Raw genomic sequence first — 25,403 nt, 5'->3', positions numbered from 1 at the left:
ATCTATTTGAACCGGCAGTTAATACCTAACATTCCATGCTATTATCAATTTGTGATTTTCGTTTTACTTACTCTAACTAATCTAATCAAAATAAACTTCTATAGGGGAATTCGAACACAGGGAAAGAATACCGCATGAGCTTACACGTTAGGGTCACACAATTAACTGTATTTCGTACTACTTAAAACACCCAAGAAACACTATAATGCTTTCCACTTCCTAATAATACTCCACCATCACTAATAACAACAACGTGTAATCCCGCACTATCCTAAATGACATGACATAATCATACTATAATCCAAACTCTGGAGTTCTTCACCATTAACTGCCTTTACATTACAGTGTTTCACACAAACACAGATTCATTCTCTCTGCTGAACTACAATCAAATTTCAGCATTCAATCTTTCGTCTTCCCATTTAATAACAATCATACTTCCATTCCATAATTCACTTTCACAATATTCAGAAACTCTTAATCTTCTTATTCAAAGAAAATAACAAACAAAAGAAAAGAGGTAGCACCAAGCTTATTCCGGCTCACACTATCACAGTCTGGCCCTTACTTCCTCTCTCCCATCCTTCTTATGCTACCACGAGATACCAACTGCTACATCTCTAATGAAAACTGCTTTTCCTAACTATTCATCCATTTTACCTACTGAACTACATTTTCAATAGTCATCTATCCCTGTTTACACTATAAACTAAGTATCTACAATTCAGCAAATAACTACTTATTCTACAGTACGTAATGAAGATGGGAGGAAAGCTGTACAATTTCTAACAGTACCTCCTAACCATGAACGGAATCGAGATAGGTTGAGGGAGAAACCATTGCCAAAGATTGTTGAAGGATTTAAGGATTTTGGAGAGGTACCACTATAAAGCAAGATTATGGAGGTACAAAAGAGGAGGTACTCTCGTGAGATGAAGGTACCTTTGATGCGAGTTTTATTGGTATTTTGGAGAATGGAAATATTATATGTAAGAAAGTTGATGATTTTAAAAGAAAAAAAAGAAAAATATTATATAATATTGAAAGAAAATTACGCAAGTTAGGTATATTGTAAGATGATGAGAGGATTTTAGGTGTTTATGAAGAAAATGGACTGGAAGATTCATTGGAATAGATTACATCTATTGGGTTAGGAGATAATGATAAGATTGTTGAGATTCATTCAAGAGAGATTTATACCATACTTAAATCTTTTCAAGCACCAGAAGTCACTGTAGAGACGAGATATAAAACGGCAGATAAGAAGGTAAAGCCTGTTGTCGGACCATTACCAAAAGATTCTAAGGAACAAATGGGTGAAGTATCAAAACAAGCAAGTTTAAGAGATCCAATGAGTATTGGACATCAGTTTATTAAAGAGACTTTTGAAGAATTGAAGATTGGTTTTGATGGTTCTTTATTGCTGGAGGAAATTAATTGCTTCAAAAAGATGTTGGCTAAACAACGTAGATCATTTGCCTTCAAATCTTATGAAATTGGGTATGTGGATCCGAATATTATAACATCTATGGTTATCTTCATTGTACCACATGTACCTTAGAATCTAAGACCGATTCTAGTACCGAAGGCACATTTACCTAAATTGATAGAACTATTAAAAGAAAAGATGAAGATGAAAATATTGGATCCCTCATTTGTGCCGTATTCTAGTCGATGGTTTACGGTACCTAAGAAGAATGGGTCACTACGTTTTATTCAAGATATACAACCGGTGAATACAGTAACTGTCAAGAATGTAGGAATTGGACCTATTGTGGATGAATTTGCTGAGACATTTGTAGGAAGGGCGATCTATTCAATGGATGACTTGTATTCAGGTTATGATCAATTTCAACTTGCCTAAGGAAATAGAGATATGATAATGATGAAGACACCACTTGGATTGGTTAGAATATGCACTCTTCCTCAAGGCGCGACCAACTCAATTGCGCAAATGATGAATGGGATGAATAAGGTATTGAGAGATTTTATTTCGGAGAAGACTATGCCTTTTTTGGATGATGTTCTTATAAAAGGGTGCAGAGAAGGAGACAAAGATGAAACTTTAGATAAGAAGGGGTGTCGCAAATATATTGTTAATCATATACAAGATTGTGAAAAGATTTTAACTCGGCTTGGAGAAGTTCATCTTACATTATCGGGTATGAAGTCCGTATTTGGAATACAAGAGATTGTAATTGTTGGACATTTATGTGGATCTTACGGAAGAAAACCAGATCCGACTAAAGTTGATGCAATTGGAAGGATGAAAGAGGATTGTGATTCTTTAACAGAGGTTTGCAGATTTTTAGGTGTATGTGTATTTTATCGAATCTGGATCCCTCATTATGCTCACATAGCGGATCCATTATATGAACTATTATGCAAGGGTTACCGGTTTAAATGGGAAGAAAGGCATATTCAGGCAATGTAAAGATTGAAGAAATTATTGATGTCACCTCCAATATTGAGGAAGGTTAATTATAAGTGCAATAGACCAGTGATTCTTACTGTGGACACTAGTCCAATTGCCATTGGATGGGCTGTGGGTCAAGATGATTTAAGTGGGAATAGATTTGCAGTTCAATTTGGAGCTAAAGTTTTAAGTATTCATCAGCATGCATATTTGCAAGTCAAAAGAGAACTTTGGGGAGCTGTTTCGGCTATAAAAGCTGAAAATGACTATTTGATTGGGGCAGTAATAGTAATTGAAATAGATTGCTTGCCATTGCTTGGAATGATTGCTTGCCATTGCTTGGAATTCAACGCCAGATATTATAATATTGAGATGGATTGCTTATATTAAATCATTAAATCTGGAATTTAAGCATGTTACTGTGAAGGACAGTTTAGTAGCAGACATGCTATCTCGAGTAAGATACGAGAAGGAGGACAAAATGGTTGAAGACATTGATGACGTCGGATTGAAATTCTATTCAATATCAAATCTCAACAGAGAAGACAAGCTATTTCTTGAAGAATCTTTTGAAAGAGAATTATTGGATATTAGTCATTACTTGAATACCTTGACTAAGTAGGAAAATTGGTCTACAGAAAAATTCAAACAAATAAGAAAAAAAGCATATGGATTTTTACTTCGAGATGGATTCTTATGGAAGAGACCGAAGAAAGGAATTGAAATGCCACAATGAGTGATAGGCAAAAAAGAAGAAAGACTAAAATTATTAAAGGAGTTTTATGATAGTTTATGGACAGGGCATAGAAGAATCTGGGCTACTTTTGCTAAACTCAAAGAATGATATTAGTTGAAAAATATGTATTGAGATGTGCTCTCATTTGTAGAGTCATGTAAAATCTGTCAATCGTATTCTAGTATCCAACATCGAGATGGTCTTCATCCTACGTATCCTCTGGCTATTCATTTTAAATGGATTGTTGATTTAGTTATTATGCCAGTTGGATTATGGCAGATGAGATATTTGGTCTTAGCTCGTGAAGATTTATTAAATCAAGTAGAAGGAAGAGCATTGAGGACAAAATCTACAGAGGAGATTTGTAGGTTTTTGCTTGAAGATGTCATTTGCAGCTACTGATGCGTAGGAAAAATCACTGCAGATCGTGGAGAATTAAATGCACAAGAAGCTCATAAGTTCTTTGAAAGATGTGGAGTTAAACTATCACTGACTATTACTTATAATCCGGAAGGGAACGCAAAAAGTGAACGTGGTCACCCACCGATTGTGAAAGCATTAATTAAAGCTTGTAATGGGAAAGTTAGAGAGTGGCCATGGCTTTTGTCATTTGCATTATGGGCTGATCGAACAACACATAGTTCGGTGACAGGATATATGCCAGTAGAACTTATAACAGGTCGAAAACCAATTATGCCGATTGAAGAAAGGATACTTAATTGGAATATGCTACCATGGGAAGATGGATTGATAAGAGAAGAACTTCTGGCTATTAGGATTCGACAATTGGAGCAAAGATCGAAAGATGTGCAGATAGCATTGGAAAGATTAAAAAGAGCAAGGTTACAAAACAAGGCTCAATTTGATAAGCAACATCGATTGAGACCTAAAGCAATTGAAGAAGGTGATTAAATACTTGTTTATGATAGTAGTCTGGACAACCAATATAGCACTTTATGGAAGTTTTTAAAACATTGGTTTAGACCATATGTGGTAACAACTGTTCATAATAATGCGACTTATTCATTGCGGGAGTTAGATGGCACAAGGTTAAAAATACCAATTGCAGGGAAGAGAGTGAAATTATTTAAACAAAGATATGCAGAAATAAATATAGAAGACCTTAATGAAGACATAGATATTTTGCAGTGGGAAGATGAAATTGATTGGATAGCAGAGATGATGAAGATGAACTAGACAAAGATTTGGAGAATATATTATGAATCAAACGGTGTCGTGTTGTAACACGAGTATACCGTGAAAATATAAAGAAAAGGGACTTTTGTTAATATTCAGTTACCTCGAATATTAGGAGCAACGACTAACTCCAGTGCAAATACTGAGTGGCCAGGTTCAGTCACCCCATTACAGTCAGCTGGGGCATACTGAAATGCTCCGTTCGGTTCCAAGAACGAGAGTCAGCAGGAAGGGAAAGAACTAGTTCGGTTTCATTAGAGGTTTTTGAAGATCAGGGGATTGGAGAGGAGCTTCATGCTTCGGGTCGGGGAAGAAAAGACAGAGAATTGGATTTTTCTTCTTCATAGAGTTTTGGGAAGACTGAGGCAATCGTTGCTGAAGTCAGTGTTGTAATGGTGAATCGAGATTTTTTAATGAAGTGGGTTTGATTACTCTTGACTGTTTTGTGAAATCGAATTACGTCTGTGATTGAAGAATTAAAAGGGTGTCTATAGGATTGAGTATGCGGAGTGAATGAAATTTATTGGGTTAATCTAACAAGACAGTCAGTGGATACAAGATCGTAAGTACAAAGCGGTATTGAAGATTAACAGTTTGGGTTGTTCGGGGTTCTCTGTAACGTCTAGAGACCTACCGGCTGGGGCAAAAAGGACTTTGACAAGCAGTCGAAGGGCATCTGTATAGATTTACGATGTATTCTTGTAGTCATTTATATTTCAGCAGTCAAAAACTGATAGGCTGCTTGACTATTGGTGAATCTCCATACTACCTTCTACAGCCAGACGCCCGACATGTTCTCGAGCAGGAAAGCACCTAATACGACAACGGTAACTAGGTTAATTGGTGCATACCAGAGGATGCACAAGTTCAGAGGGAGTGGATGTCGTATTGTAACACATCTATATGATGAAAATATAAATAAAAAAGATTTATTAATATTTAGTCACCTTGGATGTTAGAAGCGGCGGCCAATTCCAGTGCAAATATTGAGAGGCCAGGTTTAGTCACCCCGTTACAATCAGCCGGGGCATACTCACCAATAACAAAATGCTCCATTCGATTCCACTAACAAGAGTCATCAGGAAAGGAAAGGACCAATTCAACGTTGGATGAGCCTGGTTTGGAGAGCCAACTGGATCCAATTTCAGAAGACATCTAATCTAGGTCCTATTATGGGGCTCTTATCTAGTATGAGACTTGACTTGGTCAGGTAACTCAATGTGGTCTAATTACAGGGCTTCGATTCCGTTTCAGGCTGTTCCGATCTTTGTGCCGTTCTGGCAACGTCTTTTCTGAAAAAGGATCTTTTAAAGGCAAAAATGGGAGGAAGAAAGCGGGAGGGTCGGCGGTTCCAATTCGAGGAGTCCAAGGCGAAAGAATAGGATCTTCTCAGGGAAAAAGAGGAGGGTAGGTTAAGAAATGGTTTTTTCTTCGAGAATCAGGGTTTTTAGGTCAGAGAACTAGTTTCATGCTTTCAGAAAAAAAGACGGAGAATTGGGGGTTTTTTTTTATATAGGATTTTGGAGAGACTGAGAAAGGGAGTTGCTGAAAGTTAGTGTTATATTGGTGAACTCGATTTTCTGTAAGAAAGGGAAGGCTAGTACTCTTGATTGTTGATGGAATGGGAGATACTTCTATGGTTGAAATCCAGAGTTGTCTAGAAGGTTGATTTTGCTGAATGCATACGTGGTTGTGCTAATCTGACTGTACGGATAGAGGATATCTACCAACAGTTTAAAGAGGTATTGAGAGTTGGCAAATTGGGAGTTATTTAGGATTTCTATGATAACTAGGGGCCTACCGACAGGGATAAGAGGAATATCGACGAGCGGCCAAGGGACATCGGTGCAGATTGCAGCATAGCCTCACAATCTGTAAGCGGGGTTGATCTGAAACTTCTTGAGCATTCGAAAGGGCTTGCAGAGATACTAGCGATAGATATTTCACAACAAGTCGGAAGGACAGATTGAGGATCACAGCTTGCCGAAGTTCACGGTCTAGGATTAAGATAATTAATGATAAAGATAAAATATAAAATATAAAATAAATAAAATTAATTAAAAATAACAAAAGAAATGGAAGTTATATAGGGTCTCTAGTCATTTTATATTGGAATTAAGCCTTTACATTAGAATTCGATATAGATTGTATTTGAATAGTCAAGAAACAGATAGACTGCTTGAGTACTAGCGAAATACCATACTACCTCCTACAGCCAGACACCCAGCGCATTCTCAAGCAAGATAGTACATAATATGACAACGAAAAATAGCAAGCAACAACGGGCGGCAGTGGCAGCGGTGAGCGGCATTGGTGGATGGCAGCGGTGGGCGACGATGGGCAACAGTGTCAACAGCGACAGGGTGGCAGTGGCGGATTTGGCATCAACTTGGCGATTGTTCGACGGTAGTTCCACGACAGCAAGGAACAAAGGCGGGGCGCAGTAGGGAGCAAGTTGAGATGGAGTTGGACTAGATCAAGTATTGTAAACAAGCAGGGCAGAGAGTGGAACAAGTGCTCTAAGCAAGCTAATGTAAGAGGGGCCAATAAGAAGAACAAAATCATGAGACAAACACTAAGCAAGGATAGGAATAAATTTGAAGAGTCAAAGACTAGAACAAAAAATTATGATAGTGTGTAGAAGAGAGTCGTTTTGATAACGTGTTGAGAATGTTTAGAAAGATACAAGAATAATAGTAAGTCATACAGATACACAAGAGTAGTAATAAGTCATACACACAAGAGAGTTTCTAAGGAGAGAGAACTTCACACACACAAAAATCTATTCATCTGGTTGTGTCTCATATACAAGAAGAGAAAAGAGGAGAGGATAAACATTACTTCTCCACTAGACTCTAAATACTATAGCTATGGTAATTACTGTAATCTACAGTAAATATTATGGAGAGCGTCGACTACATTTAATGATCTCAATACATCTCCCATCTCTATTTCCTATCCTATATTTATTGTTCAACATTTTCAACCTGTCCTCTTGTTCTCAATCATCCATCCTCCATTCTTTATTCCAAATACATTTGTCTCTTGTTCTCAACACCTCTTGTTCTCAATCTCCCTTATCCTCCATCCTTCATTCCAAAATAGAAAGGAGGAAATTATATTTCATAAGATAATTGATATTAATTATATTTAATTATATTTAATAAAATTATTATAATAAAATATTTAATATTTAGTGCGTGGCTTTACCAAATCATTATGTATATATATATATATATATATATATATATATGTGTGTGTATTTATACACTCGCATACAAACATACATATGAGAAAAAATTCTTAATGCAAATCATAAATATTTTATTTGACTTAATAATGCCTTAATAGTGTATCAACTTATGAATGTTGATGTTGTTTAATAAAATTTGAATGACTTAATAATCATACATTTGCTTAGAATTTTTATTCACTTAAAGATAGATGACATGTTAATATTATTTACTATCTATTTTTTATACAAAAAAATATTAGTGATTTTAATTTAATAATAGAATCTATTTTAAAAATTCAATTAATTAATAATTTATTTTTTATAAATAAACTAAAAATTAATTAAATTATTTTAAATTTATTAAAGAAATGAATAATATAGTCATGTAGATGTATTTATATATTTATATATATATTCATCAAGATTATAAAATAAAATAATCAATAGTCTAAAAATATAATTAAATAAACTCTCCAAATTCATGTTGATTTGACTTAAATAAATTGAAAACATGTAAAATTATCTAGTGTTGATAAATCTCTGTAAAGTTTTTTTAATGTTATCCAAAAATAATATAGGTCTAAAATAATAGATTGGTGTGTATGTTTATGTTTTTATTTTTTAAGTTATATTTTATATTTTTTTAATTTCTATTTTCTTTGACATAAATAACAAGTTAAAAATTATGAAACATCTTTTATAGATATAATAATATTTCATGTATTTGTAAAAAATGGTTCATTTCCATATCAGATATACTAATATTTCAAATGTAGTTTGTAAGTACATATATCTTAGATTGCAATGAATATTACTTCAATGTAATTAAAATCTTATTTGAAACCAATTTTTTTGTATTAATCCAAGAAAATATTCTTTTTAGGCTACAAGTAAACATGAATTTGAAGGAGTAATTTTAGGAAAGAAAAAACATCAATATATGTTATGAAGCCTAAGTATGTGACTATGGATTTTTTTATTTTTGTTTTTGTTTTTTTGAAATTTAATGGCACATTGAAAAGGTTCAAATTTATTTTTTTATACCAAGAAAAAGGTAAGAAAAAAGAATTTAATTCTTCAAACAAACTTGTTTATTTGATTATTATCTAATAGATAAATATTTTGATATATTTTATTTGATTTGATAAGTTTTTAGTTCAAAATCTATTTTATTTTTTACTATATATATATATATATATATATATATCTGTATATATAAATAAAATAGATTTTTTTATTAAAGATTTGATTACTTATTTTGCTAACATTTATTAAAGCTTGTATTATAATTATATAATACTTCAAAATAATAAAAGCATGCATTTTTAATTTAAGGTTCAATTTAAGTCTAATATTATATAGTATTCATAATTTTTTAAAGATAATATAATAAAAAATAAAATTAATATAATTTAATTCAGATATTTAATTATAAATAATTTTTTCAAACTATAATTGGAGCAATTTATTGCTTAAGCTATTGTATGCAACAATCAACTCTTTGAAAGTTATCAAGAAAAAAGATTTAGTTGGAGAAGTAAAGGTCAAGCCATAGCAACACATTCACAATTTTTCAAAGCTTACTTATATAGGCTAGAGCCTATCGAAATTGATATGATATGTTTCAAATTTCTTGCTAAGCAAAAAAATACGAGTCATCATCAAAAAGATTTGTACCTATATTGTGGAGAATCGAAGCACACTACTCAATATTGGCCAAAAAAACAATATAATCACTTAATGAGATGCTTGATTGCCAAAGATGATGAGGTGTCAAAAAAAAGTTTCTTTAGCTACAATAGAAATCATGTGGCTAGAATCTTACATAATGTCACAAACATACGCATATAAGCCAGTAATTACATGTATAAATAAGTAGAAGTAAATAAAAATAGGTAAAAGTAAGTTAATTTTATAATATTTACTATAAAAGCTTTCTAGAAGCTTCATAGCTGCTGTTTTGACTTTATAGGTGTCTTTTATTGACTTTTTGGATTAGAAACGTGGTCAACAAGTTGGCCATGTGTCACATATGTTGTTAGCTTGAAGACCAAGATAAGTACGTCGCCCACACATAGAAAAACTTGCCTTGTAAGTCAAGGCATGTGTCCTACAAAGTCAATACATATTGGAGGTCCTATAGAACATCGCCACGTAGGCTTTAGTTAGATAGTATATATAGAGACAAGAGTGAAGCCTTCTTCACTCTTGTCAATTCTTTTCTTGCTTCCAGTCTAGTTTCAAGGATGTCTAGTTTTCTTCGCTTTTGGCAATAGCCATTCTAGTTTCTTTTTTAATATACATATGAAGTTATTTTTATTTTTTCATCTTTCTTTGAGAGAAGTCTCACTTGTTTATTTGTTTTTATCATATTCTTGTCTTTGATAAATTGACAAGAGTACACTTACAATATCAGAGCTTTGTCTAATCTTGATTAAGAGTGGATTACTCCTTTCTCTTGATAAGATATAAGCATATTAGAAGTTGTGGATTACCCTCTTCTAAACTAATATTTTCTTTAGTATTTTCTTTGTTCTAAAGTCCTATCTTCTATTTTTCTTGAGCAATATTAGACGTCTTCTCTTTTTTGAGTGTTATCATAGCAGAACTTGCTGAAATAAAGAGCGCAATGGCACAAATGCAAGAATAATTGAGAAAATTAATGCTTGTGTTGCATCAACTCAATTTACCACCACAAGGAGCAACAAGATTGGTAGGAAGTAAAGATATAGAAATGATTAGAGCTACTTCAACATCTGTACCAAATTATGTCCCTTTTTCTACAGTAAAATGCCCTTTCAGTATTAGAGAACCAAGAATTACCCTACTCGAGAAGTTTGATAGCACCAAATCAAAGTTTAGAGAATTTATCAATCAAGTACAACCTGTGATTGAACTTCAACCTTAAAGCTATCCAATTCCAGGATCGCAAGTTAGATTCATTGATACACTTCTTTCACATTCAGAATTATCATCGTATTCATCTTTTCTTAAACGACAAGATCCAATATTAGATAATCTAGAGATTTTTTTGGTAGAGTTTCAATCCATGTATGGAAAATATGATGCAATTCGTGTTGCAACCAATAAGTTTCATATTTTGCTATAAAGCAATCGATTATTAACATTGTATGCTTCACAATTTTGACAACTTATAACTGATATTAAGAGGGATGATGCTGTACTTATTAGCCAATTTCTCTACAGATTACAATATGAGGTAAAAAAATTAATGCTCAACTTACCTGACTCTCAAACATTGAGTCAAGCAATTGACTTTGTTGTGAAGTATGACAATCGTCTTTTTAAATTCCGATCTTAGAATCATACAAGTAGACCTCAATGTTACTATAATTCAATGGCAACACCAACATCTCTTCAACACATACATTCAGAATTAGAGGATATCTAAATTGTTGTGATATGTTTCAAATCTCCTACTCAGTAAGAAAAGTCTCATTGTCGTTAGAAAAGATTGTGCTTATATTATGGAGAACCTAAGCATATTACTCAACATTGCTCAAAGAAGCGATGCAACCATAAAATGAAGAGTATGGCGATCAAAGAAGATAGCATGTTGGAAAATAAATTTGTCCAGCTACAATAGAGAGCGTGTGGCTGGAATCTTGTACAACGCCTAGTGAAGATCCTATCCTCTCATCAGAACCCTCTCTATGTTTTACGATAAATGTTATTCTAGGACCTAAACATCACAAAGCCTTTGTCTTGCTAAATTCATGAGCCTCAACATGTTTCTTAGATGAAGAATTTGCTAAAAGACATAGCATATTTTTAGTGAAGAAAACTAAACTTGTTCATATAGAAGTCATAGATGGTCATCCGTTGTCTTCAAGAGATGTTACTCATAAAATCCTTCCTATAGAAATCACAACTAATGGTCATAGTAGCTTTATAATATTTAATATCATTAGATCTCCTTCTAATTCAATCATTTTAGGTTTATCATGGCTAAAAAAATATAATCCTAAAATAGATTGGACTTCTAGTAGTCTTGATTTTTTTGAAAGTATAACTAAGAGCATAGTTAATCAACTAGAAAGTCATAAGTTTAGTATAATTAAACCTATATTTATAAGTGCAAGAGCTTTCTTACATGCTGCAAAAGAAGAATCACCTTGTGCCATTTATGCCACATCTCTTTCTATTAGTGAAAAGACTTCAAGTGGCATTCCAAGCTAATATCAAGATTTTTAAGATGTATTTGAGAAGAAGAATGCAGATACTCTTCTAGAACATCATTCCTATGATTGCTCAATTGACCTTCAAGATGGATCACAACTGCCATTTGGACCAATCTACAATTTATCTCAAAATGAATTGGCTGAACTCAAGGAGTATATCAAAAAGAATTTAGCCAAGAACTTCATACACCATTCCAAATCTCCAGCATGAGCTCCACTTTTATTTGTGAAGAAAAAAGACGGATCATTGTGAATGTATGTTGATTATCGAGGACTCAACAAAATCACTATCAAAAACTGGTACCCACTACCTTTCATATCTGGACTCCTTAATCAGTTGAAACAAGTTAAGATCTATACAAAAATAGATCTACAAAGAGCATACAATGTGGTACGCATCAAAGAAGTAGATGAATGGAAGATTATATTTCAAATAAGATATGGATATTTCGAATACAACGTCATGCCTTTTGGACTTACAAATGCACTAGCAGTATTCCAACATCTAATGAATGATGTTTTTTGGGATTTTTTAGATGATTTTGTTGTTTTTTACCTAGACGACATCTTAATTTATTCTAAGAACATAGAAGAATGTGAACTTCATGTTCGTCATGTAATACAAAAACTAAGAGATGCGACTCTCTATGCCAAGATAAAAAAGTATGTATTTCACACTACTCAAGTTGACTTCTTAGGATACATCATTTCAAATGATGGACTTATGATGGATCCTAAGAAAATTCAAACTATTATGGATTGATAGATCTCAAAAACGGTAAGAGATGTCCAATGCTTTTTGGAATTTTCTAACTATTATCAGATCTTTATCAAAGACTTCTGTGAAGTTGCAACTCCACTTATATGTTTGACTTGTAAAGACAAACTTCAATGGAATCAAGAAGCTAAAGTAGCATTTGAAGCTTTGAAGACAGCCTTTGTTTCTACACCAATCTTATATTGCATCGATTTTTCTAAGCCATTTTTTATGGAAATAGATGCATCAGACTTTGCTTTGGGTGTCATATTGTCACAAATAGGAATAGATAATAAACTTCATCCAATAGCTTTTCATTCCAAAAAATTTTTAGCAGCCAAGATCAACTACGAGATCTACGACAAAGAACTTTTTGCAATCATAGATTCGTTTCAAGAATATTGCCATTATCTAGAAGGTACTTTTAGCCTAGTCTTAGTGTATAGGGATTACAAAAACCTTGAATATTTTATATTAGCACGTGTTTTGAATCATCGCTAAGTCCATTGACCTATGTCTTTGTCAAGATTCAAATTCAAAATCACTTATCGATCAGGAAAATAATAAGGTTTGTCACGTGCACTCTCTAGACAATCTTACCTTGCATCAAAGGAAGGAGATGTTACTTTTGATCAACAACGAACAATTCTCTTGAAGCTAGAGCATCTTCATCTTTAAGCAATGAAATCAACACTAACTGTTGATTCAACTTTCATTAAGCAAATTCAATCAAATATGTCTTCTGATCCTCTTATTCATGGTATTAAGAGAAATCCTTCAAAGTCTCATGATACTTCCAAATTTGAATTCAAGAAGAATCTACTATATTTTGAGGAACGCCTATATGTTCCAGAAGATAAAGTTTGATTACGTGTTCTTCAAGCTCGTCATGACTTTCTAACAGCAAGATATTTTAAGTACAATAAAACTTTGGAATTAATATCCAGGGACTATTCTAGCTTCAAATGTGGAAAGCAATCACAGATTTTATACAATCTTGTGATGTTTGCTCAAGTTCAAAAACTCCTTGTCATCAATCGTACGGACTTCTTCAGCTATTAACCATTCCAAAACAATCATGGTCTTCTGTTTCTATGGATTTCATCATAGATCTTCAATCTCAGGTTCTTATGACTCTATATTCGTGATAATAGATCGTTTTATCAAGATGGCTTATTTTGTATCATGTACAAAATCTATCATAGGTGAAGAAATAGCTAAGCTCTTTCTTCACAATATTTATCGCTATCATGGATTATCCAAGGATATTATATCAGATAGGAAAACTCAATTTGTATGAAGATTTTGGCAGACTCTTTTCAAGATTCTAAAAGTAGATATGAAACTATCTTCAGTATTCTATTCTCAAACTGATGGACAAACGGAGCATGTTAATCAAGTTTTGGAGCAGTATTTAAGATGTACCATTAACTACCAATAAGATGATTGGACAACTCTTTTGCTATTGGTAGAGTTTGTTAAAAATAACATAATACGTTTTTCTACAAAATAAACATCTTTCTTTACTAATTATGGTTATCATCCATGACTTGATACTTTTGACTTTTCAAAAGTTGATAATCCTATTGGGAAAGTTTTGACAATTCATTTTTCAGAGCTACATGTAACGATGAAGGCATAATTAAAAGAAGCTCAAGAACGATGAAAGATTAATGCAGATGTCTATCGAAAGGAACAACCACCATTCCACATGCGTGATAAGGTATGATTACTTCATCGTAATATCAAGATCACTCATCCTTATGACAAGTTGGACTATCGAAGGGTAGAACCATTTTTTATTTTTGCACAAATCAATCCAGTTGCATATTATTTATACCTATCAGAGTCAATCAAAATTCATCTTGTATTCCACGTGTCTCTTCTTGAACCATACAAGACAGTGGACATACCAAAAAGAAGACAAGCTCCACCTCTTCCTATAGAAGTGGACAATAATGAAGAGTTTGAAGTGGAAGAAGTCTTAGATTCAAGGTGGCACTAAAATAAATTGGAATATCTTATCCATTGGCACGGATATGATATTAGTGAACACACATGGGAGCTAGTAAAGAATCTTGCGAATGCAGCAAAGGCGGTGGAGGCTTTTCATTGATGACATCCATCAAAATCAACATGGAAAACCTTCCTTGTAAAAGAAACAAGATCTAAACAAGATAACATTCTACTTTCAATCATTGTTTGTAGCTTCTTTGTAGTTGTGACGTTGAGGAGATAGAGAATCAATAACCAACGGATTTGATTTAAGAGCCTTTATTTGTTGACCTGTCAGATGAGACATTATGATTGTCACAACTTTCAAGACAACGCAATCGAGATGAAGATCTTCAGGATTGACATGTTTTTTTTCGAATAGATGGCGAGATACAACGCGTTTGGTATCATGACCTTGGAAGAGACTCCCAATGTTTGGTGATTTTACTAGAGGTAGGATCAACTCCTGATGGTGTTTCAAATATTTTATTCGAAAGAAGTTATGAAGGCCTCTCAACGATCAAATAATTGAGTGGTCTTCCCGCCCTGGTATGAAACACTACCAATGGTTGAGAGGCCCTATCTATCATCTTCAAAGAGAATAAAGATCAAAGTATGTGGCGAATATAATTCGTTGTATCATAAATTTACTCAACATATGATGACCGCTCCTCGTAGAACTTGTTCTTAGAAGGAGAGATAATGTCACGGACATATGCATGCAAGCCAATAATTACATGTATAAATAAGTAGAAGTAAATAAAAATAGGTAAAAATAAGTTTATTCTATAATATTTATTATGGAAGCTTTTTAGAAGCTTCATAGACATTGCTTTGACTTTATAGGTGTCTTTAATTGACTTTTTGGATTAGAAACGTGGTCAACAAGTTGGCCATGTGCCACATATGTTGTTAGCTTAAAGACCATGATAAGTATGTGGCCCACACTTAGAAAAACTTGTCTTGTAAGTCAAAGCATGTATCCTACAAAGTCAATACATATTGGAGGTCCTATAGAACATCGCCACGTAGCCCTTAGTTAGATAGTATATATAGAGATAAGAGTGAAGGCTTCTTCATTCTTGTCAACTCCTTTCTTGCTTCCATTCTAGTTTCAAGGATCTCTAATTTTCTTGGCTTTTAACAATAGCCATTTGAGTTTCTTTTTTAATATACATATGAAGTTATTTCTATTTTGTCATCTTTCTTTGAGAGAAGTCTCACTTGTTAATTTATTTTTATCATGTTCTTGTCCTTGACACATAATACCTAATAAAGGTCTTATTATTTTCTTAGATCTTTCACCTTATTTTATAATAGAAGTTTATTTAGAATCAAAAAATTGCAAAGTCTTAATCTTATTAGATCAAAGAGCTTTAGCCTATTTTATAGATAAAATTTTTGTCAGAAAATAACAAATATCTTTAGTTAAGAAAACCAAATATATACATGAAAAGACAATAGATGGTCATTTATTGTCTTTTGGAGATATTAAACATGAAACTATTATTTTAGATGTAGCAACTAGTGATCATAATAATTTAATAATATTTAATGTAATTAGATCTCATTCTAATCCAATCATTTTATAATTATTATTTCTAAAAAAATATAACTCCTAAATAGATAAGATTTCTCTTAACCCTAATTTTTCCTAAAATTTAGACCAAGTTTCTACTAGGCAAGTAGAAACCTATTAGATCAATACATTTAAATCATTATTGATAGGTGTGAGAGCTTTTATACATGCTATCAAAGAAGGATCAATGTTTGTTATATATGCCACACGAATTGTTAATGGAAAAAAGATTTCAAGTGGCATTCCAAGCCAATATCGAGATTATCAAGACATTTTCGAAAAGAAAAATACAAATATTTTTTGAAAGCATCATCTTTATGATTATTCGATTGATCTTTAAGAAAGAGTTCAACTACCATTTATATCAATCTATAACCTATCACAAAATGAGTTGGCTGTACTCAAGGATTACATTGACAAGAATTTGGCTATAAATTTCATACACCATTCAAAATCTCTAGCAAGAGCACCTCTCTTATTTATGAAGAAAAATGATGGATCTCCACATATATGCATAGACTATCAAAGATTTAATAAAATCACCAACAAAAATAAATATTTTTTATTTTTGATTTTAAGACTTCTTGATCAATTCAATCAATCAAAGTTATACATAAAAATAAATCTATAAGGGATATTCAATCTAGTCCATATCAAAGAAAAAAATGAATAGAAAATTGATTTTTAAATTAGGTGTGGACATTTTGAATATAATATCATACCTTTTGGACTTACAAATGTATTAGTTACTTTTCAACATGTCATAAATGATATTTTTTGTAAGTTTCTTGAAGATTTCATTGTCTATTATTTAGATGGTATTTTAATCTATTTTAAGAATACAAAAGTATATCAACTTTATGTTCATTGAATGTTATAAAAATTAAGAGATGTAAGATTATATGCTAAAATAAAAAAAATATAAATTTTATATTATTCAAGTTGATTTTTTAAAATATATCATTTCAAATAATGGTCTTATGGATTCAAAAAAGGTTCAAACTATCATAGATTCAAAGATTCTAAAATAATCAAAGTTATATAATATTTTTTGGAGTTTACTAATTATTATTATATTTTTATAAAGAATAGTTCTTAAATTATGATTTTTTTTATACATTTGGCATGTGAAGAAAAACTTAAATGGAGCGATAAAGCTTGAACATCTTTTGAAGCCTTAATGATAATATTTATTTTTGCCCTAATTTTTTATCACATTGATTTTTTTAAGATATTCTTCATGGAAATAAATGCATCAAATTTTTCTATGCATGTTATTTTGGCATAAATGAGAGCAAATAGAAAGCTCTATCTAATAGCTTTCTATTCTAAAATAATTTAGCAATTAAGATTAATTATGAGATCTATAACAAAAAAATCTTTTAACTGAGGATTCATTTCAAGAATGACATTATTATTTAAAAGGTGCCTTGAATCCAATTACAATGTATATAGATCATAAGAACCTTGAACACTTCATATCAAAACTTATTTTGAATCATTACAAAGTCCATTGTAGCATATTTTTATCAAGATTTGATTTTAAGATTACCTATCAACTCAAAAAATAACAAGATTTATCAAACGTCCTTTTTATATGTTCTTATCTTGCACCAAAAGAAAGAAATACATCTTTTGATCAATAAAGAAAAATTCTCTTAAAGCAAGAGTATTTTCATCTTTAAACAATAAAATCAATATTGATTATTGATTCAATATTTTTCAAGAAAATTCAATCAAAAATTTCCTTTGATCTTCTTATTCATGGTATTAAGAATAACTTTTTAAAGTTTTATAATTCTTCTAAATTAAAATTCAAAAATAATTTATTTTATTTTGAAGGATGATTATATGTTCTAGAAGGAAAAAAATAATTACATATTTTTTAAGCTTGTCATGACTTTTCAACAACCGGAAATTTTAGATGCAACAAGACTTTAGAGCTAATATCTAGAGATTTTTAATGGCCTCAAATGTAGAAGGAAATCAAAGATTTTTTACAATCATGTGATATTTGTTCAAGATCCAAAATTCCTTATCATTGACCTTATAGACTTTTTGAACTATTACTTATTCCAGAACAACCATGGTCTTCTATTTCTATGGATTTTATCATTGATATTTCAATTTCAAGTTTTTATGATTTTATATTCATATAAGTAGATTCTTTTACCAAAACGGCATATTTTATATCATTTTAAAAATCTATTTTAGATAAAAAAAAAATTAGATATGTTCTTTTTTAACAATAACTATTGCTATCATGGATTATCTAAAGATATTATATCAAATAGAGGGATTCAATTTGTATCAAGATTTTGAAGAATCCTTTTCAAGATTTTAAAGGTGGATATAAATCTCTTTTTGGCTTTTCATCCTCAAACTGATGGATTAATAAAACAAGTGAATCAATTTTTAGAGTAATATTTGAGATGTACCATCAACTATCATTAAGATGATTGAACAATTCTTTTGCCACTAACATAATTTGTATGAAATAATTCAATATATTCTTTTATTTAATAAACACCTTTCTTTGCTAATTATGGTCATCATCTATGGCTTAATATTTTTGACTTTTTAAAATTCAATAATCTTACAGAGAAAGTTTTAAAAAATTCTTTATTGAAGTAAATAGAATAATGAAGATGCATCTAAATGAAGCTCAAGAATGACAAAAGTTCAATGTAGATGCCTATTAGAAGGAACAACCATAATTCATTGTAGGTGATAAGGTATATTTACTTTATTATAATATTCAGACTATTCATCATTATAACAAGTTGAAATATCATAGGTTTGAATCTATTCTTATTTATTTTTAGCAAATAAGATAAATCCTGAAATTCCATTACTTTTGGAGTAAAAAAGAAAATCTTTTAAACCATAACATATATGAATCGAAGTTTAAAATTTAATAGAATCACCACCAATAAAATACTAAATTTTAATTTTTTGACAAAATATTGTTGTATTGTAACAAAAATGATTGTAGTACAAAAGACTTTATTTAAAAATAAATTTAAAAAATTACTTTAGAAAATACAAGTAAAATTTAGGGAAGTAATAAAAAAAATAATTAGTATTAATGTTGCCTTTATATAAATTAATTATTTTATTTACTTTATAGGGCAATAAATTAAATAAAAAGTAAATTAATAAAAATATTATTTCTATATTTTTAGATAAAAATAGAAAGTATTTTTTAAAAATATATATATATATAATATCTTAGATTGATTTTTAAAAAAAATCAATTCTAAATTAGGATTGAAACCAAATCTTGAGACTCAAAATTGTGTGCCTACAACATGTGGAAGTTCTTTTATTATTAATCATAGAACAAAGTTAGAAAGTAGACTTGATAGGATTTCTTTAAAAATTTATTTTGAAGGATTTGAGTAGATAATGATCTTATGAGAGTTTTACAAAGTCAAGATTGTTTTAAGTGATTTTTTTGTGTATTAAAAAAAGAATAGATTTTGATAGATTTTTTGAATTTTATAGTAAACATACTTATGATGTTTTGTATATTTGCAAATATAATTTTGTTGAATATTTTTTGTAAAATTTAACATAATTTGATAATCGATTTAAAATTAATTGAGATTTAAGTAAGTTAGGATCTTAGAAACTAACTTTAAAGAGGGTTTCTCTGATTTTCAGTAAATTGGTAATTGGATTAAAATGATTTTTTTTTTTTTTTTTTTTGCTAATAATTGACTTAATTTTTAATATTTATAAAAATATTGAGAAAAAAGGAACAATATAAAAAAAGAAGGTATTGACAATAGAAGATCAATATCAAGATTAAAAAATGATGATAACAAATACTTCAGTAAATCAAAAATATATATATATATATATATATATATATATATTTTCTAATTTTTAAGTTTAATTTTCTTCAAATTTTTTATACTTATAGTGAATTAATAGATTGAAAAGTTAAAAATTTGAATTAAGATTAATAGTTGAAATTCTAATGATTGAGCCTTCAAATATGTTATAAGTTTGTTTTAAGCTAGATTTGAATTTGATTAGAATCTTCTAAAATTGAATAGGTTTTTATTAGAAATTATTTATAATTTTTTAAGATTTTTTAGGATTCTTTTATGATTTCTTTAGGATTTATTGAATTTTCTTCAAAGTTTTATTATGGTTGATAAGAATTGTTGAAGATTTAGTTGGAATTTATTAAAATATAATAAGATTTTTTTATGATTTTTCTAAGTTTGATAAAAGATATTTAGCATAATTAAAAGCTTACTATTATGGATATATACATGTAAACCAATAATTACCTATATGATTAGATAAAAGTAGGTAAAAATAGGTTAATTCCATTATATCTTTTATAATAGCTTCCTAGAAGCTTCATAGCCATTGCTTTGACTTTATAGGTGTCTATAATTGATACTTTGGATTAGAAATGTGCTCAACAAGTTGGCTATGTACTCCACATGTTAGTAGCTTGAAGAACAAGCTAACTATGTGGCCCACACATAGAAAACTTGCCTTGTAAGCTAAGGCATGTGTCCTGCAAAGTCAACACATATTAGAGGTCCTATAGAACATGGCTACATAATTCCTAGTTAGATAATATATATAGAGGCAAGAATAAAGCCGTCTTCACTCTAGTCAACTTCTTTCTTATTTTTAATCTAGATTTAAGAATCGCTAATTTCCTTGTCTTTTAGCAATAGCCATTCTATTTTTTTTTTAATATACATACTACTTTATTACTATTTTGTCACTTTTCTTTTAACACAAAATTTTTTGATTTATGCATCTTCTTTCAATTCATATCTTTGATAGATTGACAAGTAAGTATTTATAATATTAGAGATTTATCTTCTCTTAAATAAGAATAGATTACCCATTTTTCTTGATAAGACATAAGCATGTTAGAAGTTATGGATTATCTTCTTTTAATCTAATATTGTTCTTAGTATCTTCTTTGTTCTCAAGTCCCCTCTTTTCCTTGTCTTGAGTGATATTAGATATTTATTTTTTATGTATTTTCATGGAAAAGCTTGTTGAAATGAAGAGTGCAATGGTACAAATACTAGAACAATTGAGGAAATTAATGATTGTGATGCATCAACTCACTTTACTACCACATGGAGCAACAAGAATGACAAGAAGTAAAGATATAGATATGATTAGAGTTGCTTCAACATCTATACCCAATCATGCCCTCTTTCCTATGGTGGAACATCCTTTTGATACTAGAGAACCAAGAGTTGTCTTGCTTGAGAAGTTTGATGGCATAAGCTTTAAGTTTTGAGGATTTATCAATCAAATATAACTTGTGATTGAACTTCAATCTCAAAGCTATCCAATTCCAAGATCACAAGTTAAATTCATTGACACACTTCTTTCAGGTTAAGCATTATTATGATTTTTATCTTTTCTTGAATGACGAGATTTAATATTAGATAATTTAAAAACTTTTTAGTAGAGCTTCAATCCATGTATCGATAACATGATACAAATTATATCACAACTAAGAAAATTCATATTTTACAACAAGGCAATTGATCCGTAATATTATATATTTTACAATTTTGACAACTCGTAAGTAATATTAAGTAGGATGATGTTGCACTTATAAGCCAATTTCTCTATGGATTATATTATAAGGTAAAGAAATTGATCCTCAACCTACATGATCCTCAAACATTGAGTCAAACAATTAACTTTGTTGTGAAATGCAATAATCAATTATTTGAATTTTGATCTGAGAATTAGACAAGTGGATCTCAACGTTACTAAATTCAATGGCAATACCAATGACTCCTCAACATATACATTCAAAGATAGAAGATATGAAAATTAATGTGATATGTTTCAAATCTCTTATTGAACAAGAAAAGACTTGTCGTTGTCATGAAATATTGTGCTTATATTATGGAGGACCTAAGCACATTACTCAACATTGTTCAAAGAAGCGATGTAATTATAAAATGAGAAGTATAAATGTCAAAGAAGAGAATATATCAAAAAATAAGTTTGTTCAGCTATAATAGAGACAGTAGAGCTTGAACCTTGTACAATACTTAATGAAGGTCTTATTCTCTCCTCAAAACCTTCTCTTTATTTTAGATTAAATATTATTTTAGAACCTATATATTACAAAGCATCTGCTTTGTTAGATTCAAGAGCCTCAACATGTTTCTTAGATGAAGAATTTGCTAAAAGACTTAACATATCTTTTGTAAGGAAAACTAAACTTGTTCACGTAAAAGTCAAAGATGGTCGTCTGTTGTCTTTCAAAGATGTTACTTATAAAATCTTTTCTATAGAAGTAATAAGCAATGGTCATAATAGCTTTGTAGTATTTAATATTATTATATTTCTCTTTAATCTAATCATTTTAGGTTTATTGTGGTTAAAAAAATATAATCTTTAAGTAGATTCAATTTCTCGTACTCTCGACTTTTTCAAAAGTATAACTAAGAATGCAGTTAATCAAGTAAAAAATCACAAGTCTAGTATAATTAAACCTATGTTTGTAGGTGCAAGAGCTTTTTTCAATGCTACAAAAGAAAGATTACTATGTGTTATTTATGCCACACTAATTTTTAATGATGCAAAGAATTCAAGTGACATTTCAAGCCAATATCAAGAATTTCAAGATGTATTTTAAAAAAAATATATGAATATTCTTTTAGAACATCATCCCTATGACTATTCAATTGACCTTCAAAAAAGAGAATAACTACCATTCGAACCAATCTACAATTTATCACAAAATGAGTTGGCCAAATTCAAAGAATGTATTGAAGAAAATCTAGCTAAGAACTTCATAAGTTATTCCAAATTTCCAATAGTAGGCTCAATTCTATTTGTGTAGAAAAAAGATGGATCATTACAGATGTGTGTTGATTATCGAGGATTCAAAAAGATCACCATTAAGAATAGGTACCCATTACGTTTAATATCTGGACTTCTTGATTAGTTGAATCAAGCTAAGATCTATACAAAAATAGATCTAAAAAGAACATAGAATTTAGTACACATCAAAGAAAGAGATGAATGGAAGACTCCATTTTGAATCAAGTACGGAAATTTTGAATATAATGTCATGTCTTTTGTACTTACAAATGCACCAACAGCTTTTCAACATCTTATGAATGATATTTTTTGAGATTTTTTAGATGATTTTCTTGTGTGTTATCTAGATGACATCTTGATCTATTCTAAGAACACAAAATAATATGAACTTTATGTTTTTCATATGTTACAAAAATTAAGAGATGTGGGATTCTATGCCAAGATAGAAAACTATGTATTCTATAATATTCAAGTTGACTTCTTAAGTTACATCATTTCAAACAATGGACTTATGACGGATCCTAAGAAAGTTCAAACTATTATGGATTTGAAGATTTTAAAAACGGTTCGAGATGTCTATTATTTTTTGTGATTTGTCAATTACTATCAAATCTTTATCAAGGAATTCTCTTGAATTGCAATTCCACTTACACATTTGACTTATAAAAACAAACTTCAATAGAATCAAGAAGAACAAGTTAACAATATGAAGAACAAGTTAACAATGTGGCCTACAAGTAGAAAACTTATCTTGTAAGTTAAGGCATATGTCTTACAAAGTCAACACATATTAGAAGTCCTATACAACATCACCAAGTAGCTCCTAATTAGATAGTATATATAGAAGCAAGAATAAAGCCCTCTTCATTCTTGTCAACTTTTTTCTTACTTCTAGTCTAGATTTGAGAGTCTCCAGTTTTCTTGTCTTTTGGCAATAGCCATTCCACTTTTCTTTTAATATACATACTACTTTATTGCTATTTTATCACTTTTCTTTTAACATAGACTTTACAAATTTATACATCTTCTTCCAATTCATGTCCTTCATACTTACTTAGGTTTTTAAAGATTGCAAAGAAGGAATTTTAAAATATCTTATGTATTGTTTTTGGATTATAAATCCAACTTTAAGATAAAATCAATTTGTTCCACAACTAGATGCCTATTACATTCTTATATTAATTTTTATATAATACAACAACATAAAGTGAAATTACTTAATTAAATTAAAATATTATTGTATTGTAACATAGCTATTGGATAGAAGAAAAATGAAAGAATTATATTATAGTAAAAATTATTTTTAAATATAGTAGAAAATTACTTTAAAAATATAAATAAAAGTTAGAAAGGTGTTAAAATAATTTAGTATTAATACCATCTTTTGAAAAAAAATTAAAAAATAAAAGATTTATTTTTTACTTTGCAGGATCATAAATAAGATAAAATAAAGTAGATTAGCAAAAATATTATCATATGCATCTTTAGATAAAAGTAAAAAGTAGCTTTTAATAAAAATTACCTAAAAAAATTTAGATTGATTTTCAAAGAAGATTAATTTTCAAAGAAGGTTGATTAAGAACTAAAGTTGAAACCAAACTTTGAGGCACAAAATTGCATATCTATGTCAAATGTGACAATCTTTTGTTGATTAAAGAATAAGATTGGAGAGCTTTGCAAATTTATGGTTTTTTTGAATGACTTTATTTTTTGTAGGAAAAAAAAATAGTTATATTTTAATAGATTGTGTGAGTTTTATAAGAGATCTATGGATGAGATTTTTTGAATTTGTGAACATAGTTGTGTTGGATTTGTGTTGTGAAATTGAACTCAACTAAATGTTTAAATTAAAAGTAATTAAGATTCAAGTGAGTTAGAATCTTAGCAATTAGATTTTGAAGATCAGTGAAGGTTTTTATAATTAGATTAATCTTTTTGTGTACTAGTGATTGATTTAGTTTTTTTAAAATTTATGCAAAATTTAAAAATAAGCTAATAGTTAAAAGAGAAATATTGACATTGAAAGGTTTACATTGAGGTTAGAAAAGGAGGATGATCAACACCTAAGTAGATTAAGAGCATTTCTTCCTAATCTGTAAGTTTAATTCTCTTCAAACTTTGTATGCTTGTTTTTAACTAGTAAGTTGAAATGCATGAAAAATTTGAATCAAGATCAATTATTAAAGTAAAAATTATTGAAATTTAATTTTTATTCTAAATTTTAATTAGAATTTGATTAAGATTCAATTAAGATTTTTGTAGAGTTTTTATGATTTCATTATAATTTCTTCAAGATTTATTATTATTTTTTTAAGGATTTTTTAAATATTTCTTTAAGATTTAATTGCAATTTTTTTAAAGGATTGTTTAAGGTTTATTTGAAATTTAATATAGTGCAATAGGATTTTTAGGTGGTTCCAAATTGCCATGAGAGTGTTTTTAAACA

At 29.9% G+C, this 25,403-nt stretch overlaps 1 protein-coding gene across 1 annotated transcript in view; it reads left to right on the top strand.

Annotated features, from left to right (window-relative positions):
- Window positions 1-25,403, top strand: part of LOC112283732 (uncharacterized) — a 56,574-nt gene that overhangs the window by 26,439 nt on the left and 4,732 nt on the right. The window lies entirely within an intron of this gene.

The sequence above is a fragment of the Physcomitrium patens genome, chromosome 1 (assembly GCF_059467195.1).
Source record: "Physcomitrium patens ecotype Gransden chromosome 1, ASM5946719v1, whole genome shotgun sequence".
Classification (NCBI taxonomy): domain Eukaryota; kingdom Viridiplantae; phylum Streptophyta; class Bryopsida; order Funariales; family Funariaceae; genus Physcomitrium; species Physcomitrium patens.
The sequence above is the reverse complement of the archived record's forward strand: the minus strand, read 5'-3'. Positions and strand labels throughout refer to the sequence as shown.